We start from the raw sequence: 8982 nt of genomic DNA, 5'->3' as shown, positions 1-8982 counted from the left end.
CCTGGGGAACACCAATGATGGTTTACACAGTGTCCTTTCACAAGGACCCAACTGATAGTGTCTTCATCCATCATGTTGGAGTAAAGCCTTTTATGACCTCACAAAGTCAAATGGATTATGTTTTTTATTATATTGGTTATCTCAGCTTCATTTGAAATTTTAGGAACCAGTTTTGTATTATATCCAGTGGCCTTTGTAGATCCCCATTTCCCAATTTCTGGTGGTGTCGAAAACCATTTCAAGGAAGAGTGTTTACATAATGCAGTTAAAGCTGCTAATTATCACTTTTCATTTGGGTTAATAGTGACAATTTAAGCAATTATTTTCAGCTTTTCAAATTAAAGCTGGCCAGAATATCAAGTTTTTCAAATATTATAGTAGGTGCAAATTGCATTTTTGTGCATTGTGGCAGCAATTCTTTGTCAAGAGAAAGATGAGTACACCGCAAGTCACTTATAGCATTCATCGGGGGTTCATTCACAATGAATGCTGTTGTATCACTGCAATTGTTCAATCACTGATTAACAGTACTGTTAAAAATCCAGTGAATGCCTTTCATCCAAATGTCATTGATAGTGTCAAGTCAGATCGGCAGTATTAATGTTAGTATTATGTTTGAGTATCTGAGTTAATGGCAGTGGGATGTTTGAGATAATGAGTGTGATGTTTAAATGGCTGAGTTAATGGCAGTTTAAGGTTGGAATCTCTGTGTCAAGGCCACTGTAAAGCTGATATATGCATTGACAGCAATATGTAGTTGGAACATCTGTCAAAAGCAATGTGACTTTTGACTGTGTTCATGTCAGTCAGAGATTGAAATGTATGGAATACATTGCAGGATAGTTGGAGAGTCTTTCCATTTGTTATATTCAAGCAGCACCCACTGCATAAACACATACCAAGACACGGCCAAATAATAACAGTGCAAAGCCTCTTATTACAACTGCCCACTCATGGCTAACACAGTATATAAGAATGTAACTGTCAAAAGGTACTTTTATTACATAAATGAATAAAATATGTACATATCATGGATCAAGAACAGATAATGATTTATAATATGAAAATCTTGTGTTCATTGAACTAAAATCTCTCAACAAGAATGTTTCTCTTACTATTCGCCGGTGTCTGGACCTTTAAAGCGCTACAGTAAAGGAGTGTCAATTATGATTTGCAGCATCTGATCTTGATGTTTCTAAATTAAAATGTCACAATTATAGTTTGGAGTCATGGGAGTACAGAGAGCAAACTCTGTTTTAAATTGCAATAATCAGTCGCATTGATTTTGAAGATTACGATTACCATTTACAAATTATAATAGTTTAGTCCAAACTATATATTCAATATGTACTGCCAGGGAAATTTTTACCAATTTCCTTTAGGGCATTAACAGCATTTTGAAATTTCCATTCTTTGGTGATGATTTTATTCAAGTTATTTAAAATGGTTGATACTAAAAATGTCTCTTGCCTGCCGAAATGTAAAATGCTAAGCTCAACATATATAACAATAGGAACAGACTGGTCAGTTATCAGCTTTATTTTTTGAGTACCAATTCTTTCCTTGTATCTCATCTTTTCACTTTATCAAAGCCTTTCTATTCAATTGTTTTATTTTCCACTCTTGTACGCATTCTCTTTCTGAAGCTCATTCTCTTTCATGTTCTCGCACCCTGTCTTTCTCCATTGATTCCTCTCTCGCTATCTTTCTCCATTCTTTCAGAAATCCCCTATTTCACATGGTAAGGGTTGCAAAGAGAGAGTCAAGATTGCTACCTGTACAGTTGATTTGAATGACAGAATTTTGCTGAAGGAATAATGGATGCAGGTCATTGAGAACATCTACGTTCTCAATCACAAATAATGAACTTAATGTAATCCTGTATTTCTAAAAGAACAGGGTAATGAGAAAGGCAAAATGCCATTGAGTTAGCAGGTGTCTGCTTTCATTTGTTTTAATGAACTGTTAATTTTTGTTCCTGGCAGTAAATGACACCAGCACGGAAGAATTCAAGTGGGATTGATGCCCATGTAGTTATAATGATGAGCATACCTGAACAAGACAACGAGCAAGTTACAACTGTATTGTGCAATTTAAACTGATATAAGAGAACAGATGGGTGACAACCAGGATAATCTAACCCATATTTAAAGTGAAAGTACATCCATCAACAAATCAACAATTCATTTAATATGTAGCGTAATGCACAAAGTGCAAATTTAAGGCACAAATATAATGCTGCAGAAAAACATGTAATGTGATCCCCAAAACTACAGTTAAAAATCCCAGAATCTTACATAATAAATGGAATTTGACTATTGGCACTGTATTTTCTTTATTCGTTCCTGGGATGTGGGTGTCGCCCGCAAGGCCAGCATTTATTGCCCATCCCTAGTTGCCCTTGAGAAGGTGGTGGTGAGCCACCTTCTTGAAACGCTGCAGTCCGTGTGGTGAAGGCACTCCCACAGTGCTGTTAGGGAGGGAGTTCCAGGATTTTGACCCAGCGACGATGAAGGATCGGCGATATATTTCCAAGTCAGGATGGTGTGTGACTTCGAGGGGAACTTGGAGGTGGTGGTGTTCCCATGCGCCTGCTGCCCTTGTCCTTCTAGGTGGAAGAGGTCATAGAAACATAGAAGATAGGAGCAGGAGCAGGCCATTCAGCCCCTCGAGCCTGCTCCGCCATTTAATGAGATCATGGCTGATCATCCAAATTCAGTACCCTGTCCCTGCTTTCTCCCCATATCCCTTGATCCCTTTAGCCTTAAGAAATATATCTAATTCCTTCTTGAATATATTTAATGAATTGGCCTCAACTGCCTTCTGTGGTAGAGAATTCCACAGTTTCACCACTCCCTGGGTGAAGAAATTCCTCCTCATCTCTGTCCTAAATGGCTTACCCCTTATCTTTAGACTGTGACCCGTGGTTCTGGACTCCCCCGCCATTGGGAACATCCTTCCTGCATTTAGTCTGTCTAGTCCTGTTAGAATTTTATAAGTTTCAATGAGATCTCCTCTCATTCTTCTAAACTCTAGCGAATATAAGCCCAATCGACCCAATCTCTCCTCGTACGTCATTCCTGCCATCCCAGGTATCAGTCTGGTGAATCCTCGCTGCACTCCCTCCATGGCAAGAACATCCTTCCTCAGATAAGGCGACCAAAACTGCACACAATACTCAAGGTGTGGTCTCACCAAGGCCCTGTACAACTGCAGCAAGACATCCTTGCTCCTGTATTCGAATCCTCTCGCTATGAAGGCCAACATACCATTTGCCTTCTTCACCGCCTGCTGCACCTGCATGCTTACCTTCAGCGACTGGTGCACAAGGACACCCAGGTCTCGATGCACCTCCCCTTCTCCCAATCTATTGCCGTTCAGATAATAATCTGCCTTCCTGTTTTTGACACCAAAGTGGATAACCTCGCATTTATCCACATTATACTGCATCTGCCACGCATCTGCCCAATCACCCAACCTGTCCAAATCATACTGGAGTTTCTCGGCATCCTCCTCACAGCACACACACCCACCCAGCTTTGTCTCGTCTGCAAACTTGGAGACATTACATCTAGTTCCCTCGTCTAGATCATTAATATATATTATGAATAGCTGGTGTCCTAGCACCGATCCCTGCGGTACCCCACTAGTCACTGCCTGCCACTCGGAGAAAGACCCGTTTATTCCAACACTTTGCTCCCTGTCTGCCAACCAGTTCTCTATCCAAGTCAGTACCTTGACACCAATCCCATGTGCTTTAACTTTACACGCTAATCTCTTATGTGGGACCTTATCGAAAGCCTTCTGAAAGTCCAAATACTCCACATCCACTGGTTCTCCCTTATCTATTCTACCAGTTAAATCCTCAAAAAATTCCAGTAGATTAGTCAAGCATGATTTACCTTTTGTAAATCCATGTTGACTTTGTCTGATCCTGTCACTGTTTTCCAAGTGCTCTGCTATTACATCTTTTATAATGGACTCTAGCATTTTCCCCACTACCGATGTCAGGCTTACCGGTCTATAATTCCCTGTTTTCTCTCTACCACCTTTTTTGAATAGTGGGGTAACATTAGCTACCCTCCAATCCACGGGAACTGTCCCAGATGCTATAGAATTTTGGAAGATGACCAGCAATGCATCTGCTATTTCTAGGGCCACTTCCTTAAATACCCTAGGATGCAGATTATCAGGCCCTGGGGATTTATCGGCCTTCAATCCCGTCAATTTCCCTAACACCATTTCCCTACAAATACTGATTTCATTCAGTTCCTCCCTCTCATTAGACCTTATGTTCCCCGACATCTCTGGGAGGTTATTTGTGTCCTCCTTTGTGAAGACAGAACCAAAGTATGTATTTAATTGGTCCTCCATTTCTTTGTTCCCCATTATTAATTCCCCTGATTCTGACTGCAAGGGACCTACATTTGACTTCACCAATCTTTTTCTCTGCACATATCTATAGAAGCTTTGTGTCAGTTTTTATGTTCCCTGAAAGCTTACTCTCATACTCTATTTTCCCCCTCTTAATTAATCCCTTTGTCCTCCTTTGCTGAATCCTAAACTGCTCCCAATCCTCAGGTTTGTTGCTTTTTCTGGCCAATTTATATGTCCTCTCCTTGGATCTTATGCTGTCCCTAATTTCCCTCGTTAGCCACGGTTGAGTCACCCTTTTTGTTTTATTTTTATGCCAAACAGTGATGAACAAATTCTGTAGTTCATCCATGCAATCTTTAAATGTTTGCCATTGCCTATCCACCGTCAACCCTTTAAATAACGTTCCCCAATCCATCCTAGCCAACTTGCGCCTCATACCATCGTAGTTTCCTTTATTTAAATCCAGGACCCTCGTCTCGGAGTCAAATACTTCACTCTCCATCTTAATGAAGAATTCTATCATATTATGATCGCTCCGCCCCAAGGGGCCTTGCACAACAAGATTGTTAATTAATCCTCTCATTACATAATACCCAGCCTAAGATGGCCTGATCTCTAGTCGGTTCCTCGATATATTGGTCCAGGAAATCATCCCGTATACACTCCAGGAATTCCTCCTTCACAGTATTGTTACTAATTTGGTTAGCCCAATCTATATGTAGATTAAAGTCACCCATGATAACTGCTGTGCCCTTATTGTACACATCTCTAATTTCCCATTTAATTCCATCCCCAACCTCAGCATTACTGTTTGGGGGCCTGTATACAACTCCCACTAACATTTTCTGCCCCTTTGGTATTTCTGAGCTCTACCCATACAGATTCCACATCATCAGAGCTAATGTCCTTCCTTACTATTGTGTTAATCTCCTCTTTAACCAGCAATGCTACCCCAGCGCCTTTTCCTTTTTGCCTGTCCTTCCTGAATATTGAATACCCCTGGATGTTGAATTCCCAGCCTTGGTCACCCTGGAGCCATGTCTCCATAATCCCAATGATATCATATCCGTTTACATCTATTTGTGCAGCTAATTCATCCACCTTATTACAAATGCTCCTCGCATTAAGACACAAAGCCTGCAGGCTTGTTTTTTTAACACTCTTAGACCTTTTAGAATTATTGTTTACTGCGGCACCCTTGATTTCTCTGGCTTCCACTTTTGCTTTTCTCCTTCCTGTCTTTTGCTTCTATCCTTGCTTCCCTTTCCTTTGTCTCCCTGCACAGTTTCCCAACCCCCTGCCATTTTAGTTTAAACCCTCACCAACAGCACTAGCAAACACTTCCCCCTAGGACATCGGTCTCAGTCCTGCCCAGGTGCAAACCGTCCAGTTTGTACTGGTCCCACCTCTCCCAGAACCGGTTCCAATGTCCCAGGAATTTGAATCCCTCCCCCTTGCACCATTCTTCTAGCCACGTATTCATCTGAAATATCCTTCTATTTCTACTCTGACTAGCACCTGGCATTGCCTTTGAGGTCCTACTTTTTAATTTACCTCCTAACTCCCCATATTCAGCTTTTAGGACCCCATCCCATTTTTTTACCTATATCGTTGGTACCTATATGCACCACGACAACTGGCTGTTCACCCTCCCCCTCCAGAATGCCCTGCAGCCGCTCTGAGACATACTTGACCCTTGCACCAGGGAGGCAACATACCATCCTGGAGTCTCGTTTGCAGCCGCAGAAACACCTATCTATTCCCCTTACAATAGAATCCCCTATCACGATAGCTCTCCCGTTCTTTTTCCTCCCGTCCCATGCAGCAGAACCACCCATGGTGCCAGGACATTGGTTGCTGCTGCCATCCTCCCCAACAATATCCAAAGCGGTATATCTGTTTGAGAGGGGGATGGCCACAGGGGACCCCTGCACTACCTGCCTGCGCCTACTACTCTGCCTGGCGGTCACCCATTCCCTTCCTGCCTGTGCAGCCTTTACCTGCGGTGTGACCAACTGATTAAACGTGATATCCATGATGTCCTTAGCATTGCAAATGCTCCAGTATGTATCCATTCGCAGCTCCAGTGCCGCAATGCGGTCTGCCAGTAACTGCCGCTGGATACACTTCCCGCACACATGGTTGTCAGGGACACAGGAAGTATCCCTGATTTCCCACATAGTGCAGGAGGAGCATGCCACGGGGCGGAGCTTTGCTGCCATGACTTATCCTTTAATTAATTGAAATTAAATCAATACCACCAATTATACTACAATTAAATGATATACTCAAGGGCCCTTGCTTCCTAGCACTCCCCGCTACACAACAGAGACTTTAGAAACTATAACCACAAAATTAAGATCTTCTAAACTTTATAAACTATGAACCTTAACTGTCAAAATATATAGAGTAGTATAAATACTCACCCAATCAGCTGCTTCCTCCTGCCCGCGTCACGTTTTGAATCGTGATGTGGCTCTGGAACGCCGCCACCGGTCTGCGAGAGTGGTAAGACTCTGAAAAAAAAAAGCCTGCTAAACTGAGTTTAAATACTCACGGAGTCTCCACTCTCACCGCTCCCGACAATGGCCTGTGAAAAAAAGCCCGCGAAAGTGAGTTTAAATACTCACTGAACCTCCGCTCTCACCGCTCCCGCCACTGGCCGGGGTAAGCCTGAACCCCCAGGGAAAGAACAGTTTAAAACAAAGACTATACAGGGTGCTGTGGGGAGCTGCATAGGCTCTCAAGATTATCACCCCCATATCCATTTTTAAGCCACAACTGATCGCGGTAAATATTGGTAAATTAAATTCGTTTGCCTGTAGTTTAAAGTGTCTCAACTTTAGGCCATCCATGAGAGCAGGAAATTTTTAAGTGAATTTCTGTTAAGCTGCGAATAACAGCTCTAGAATCATTACAAAAAAAACCACGGAAACCTCAATTATTACTGAATGTTCAAGTTAACGCTCACGCCCGTGTTCACCTTAAATCATCTTACAGCCAGTCAGCCACTCCATTGATATTGCAACAGATGATGCAATCTGTGCATTTATATTTTATACGAAAATAAATTGACTCAGCGCTTGTACTGATTAAAGGGTCAAAGGCACAAAAAAGAACCCTTAAATAAAAGGACATCAGATCTCCAGATCTCGTGAAACTCACAGAGCAAACAAGAAGATGGTGAAGCGCAACGAATGAGAATCTCTGTCGGCAGAGCCTGCCGGACTGGGGATATGGAGAACCGTCAGTAAAGGTCTGAGCCCGGCAGCTTAAATACAAAATAAGGACAGGAGCTGCTGAAAACTCTCAGCAGGTCAGGCAGCATCTGTGGAGGGAGGAACAGAGTTAGCGGCTTAAATATAAAACTGGAAACAGAAATGTAATTGCACGTACTGAGGAGGGAAGGGGTAGGTGAGAGGGAGCTAAACTGACCAATAAGATTCTCCAGGACTGCTGTGAGATACTTGGTTGGTCTCAGTCCAATGGACGAATCAAAGACTGTGAGAAAATCTTTAATTTATTGGCATCACATAACATTTCTGAAGGGCCCAGACAATGATGAGATTAAAAGAAAGCAACCCAGTCTGGGGGCCCCGAGAAATCTTTGGCTGGGGATGGATTTACTAGGCAAGATTCTGGATTGTGAACGGGCGCCAAGCAGAAGATAAGTTGCTGTGGAGACATTCAACTTGTTTCTGTCTCTCTGACCAGCCACACTGCCAGCATTCAAAACTGACCAGATCTGAGATCAGTAGAGTCGGAAACCTTAATGAGACCCACAGGGAATCTATTAATGAGGATACCGGGACATGCAGATAATAAACTATTATAAATTGCTAATTGAATATTTTAAAAGATGTAATTTTATTCAAATCACATATTAAACATTTTTGTAAATAACCACTTCTCAGTGCTCTCACTCTTTCACTTTCTCTTTTTGTCCTATTCTTATTCTCTCCTTTGTCTTCTTTCTCCCATGTCCTATTTTTCTTTTCTTCTCGCTATCTGCCATATTTGGCTTGCTGCAGCAACCTGAAGCGATTTCCCCACGTGAAAAGACTGCTGCACTACCACTGGTATCCAGCAGATGGCAGACTTTCAGCAGCCCGTGTGTCAGCTCCACCACATATTAGATTTTGCTGAAAAGATAATGGTGCAGAAATTCCGATCCCTCCGGGTGTGTACCCGCTGTGTACTCGCCCGTAGAGACATTGGAAATGCCGGTTTCAGGCATGCACTGCTTATGCACTGGAAACCGGCATTTCCGATCTTTCAAGAAAGCTCTTGACAGATCCTCCGCCTGCCCGGGAGCAGAGCCTCTGCGGGCGGACAGTTCCGCTTTTTGGAGACCCTCCGCCCGCAGAAAAGCCTTACAATTCTCGCGCCTGGCGCAAGGCCTGCTTTTACCAGGATAAGAGTTGAAAAAAGTTAAAAAAAAATTTCCACTGATTTATCATTTAACAATACTTTAAAAAAAAAGGTACGTTTATTTTTAGCCCCTTAAAAAACTTTGATTTTTTTTTGAAAAATTTAAAGTTTTGTTTAAAATAGTTAATTTATTGTACTTTCAAGTCATTTTAAAAATGTGCTGCTTTTTAAAAT

The 8982-nt window shown here is 42.2% G+C and overlaps 1 long non-coding RNA gene across 1 annotated transcript; it reads right to left on the bottom strand.

The window, feature by feature from the left end:
• Nucleotides 1-978: 978 nt before the first annotated feature.
• Nucleotides 979-7837, bottom strand: LOC147115142 (uncharacterized). The gene is made up of 3 exons (XR_015079054.1): nucleotides 7543-7837; nucleotides 6804-6893; nucleotides 979-1729 (listed from the first exon to the last, which is right to left on the bottom strand). It is a non-coding gene; the product is annotated as an uncharacterized LOC147115142 (long non-coding RNA).
• Nucleotides 7838-8982: the final 1145 nt, after the last annotated feature.

Source organism: Somniosus microcephalus, chromosome 7 (genome assembly GCF_052327205.1).
Source record: "Somniosus microcephalus isolate GS21.2 chromosome 7, FLI_Smic_1.0, whole genome shotgun sequence".
Lineage (NCBI taxonomy): Eukaryota > Metazoa > Chordata > Chondrichthyes > Squaliformes > Somniosidae > Somniosus > Somniosus microcephalus.
The sequence above is the reverse complement of the archived record's forward strand: the minus strand, read 5'-3'. Positions and strand labels throughout refer to the sequence as shown.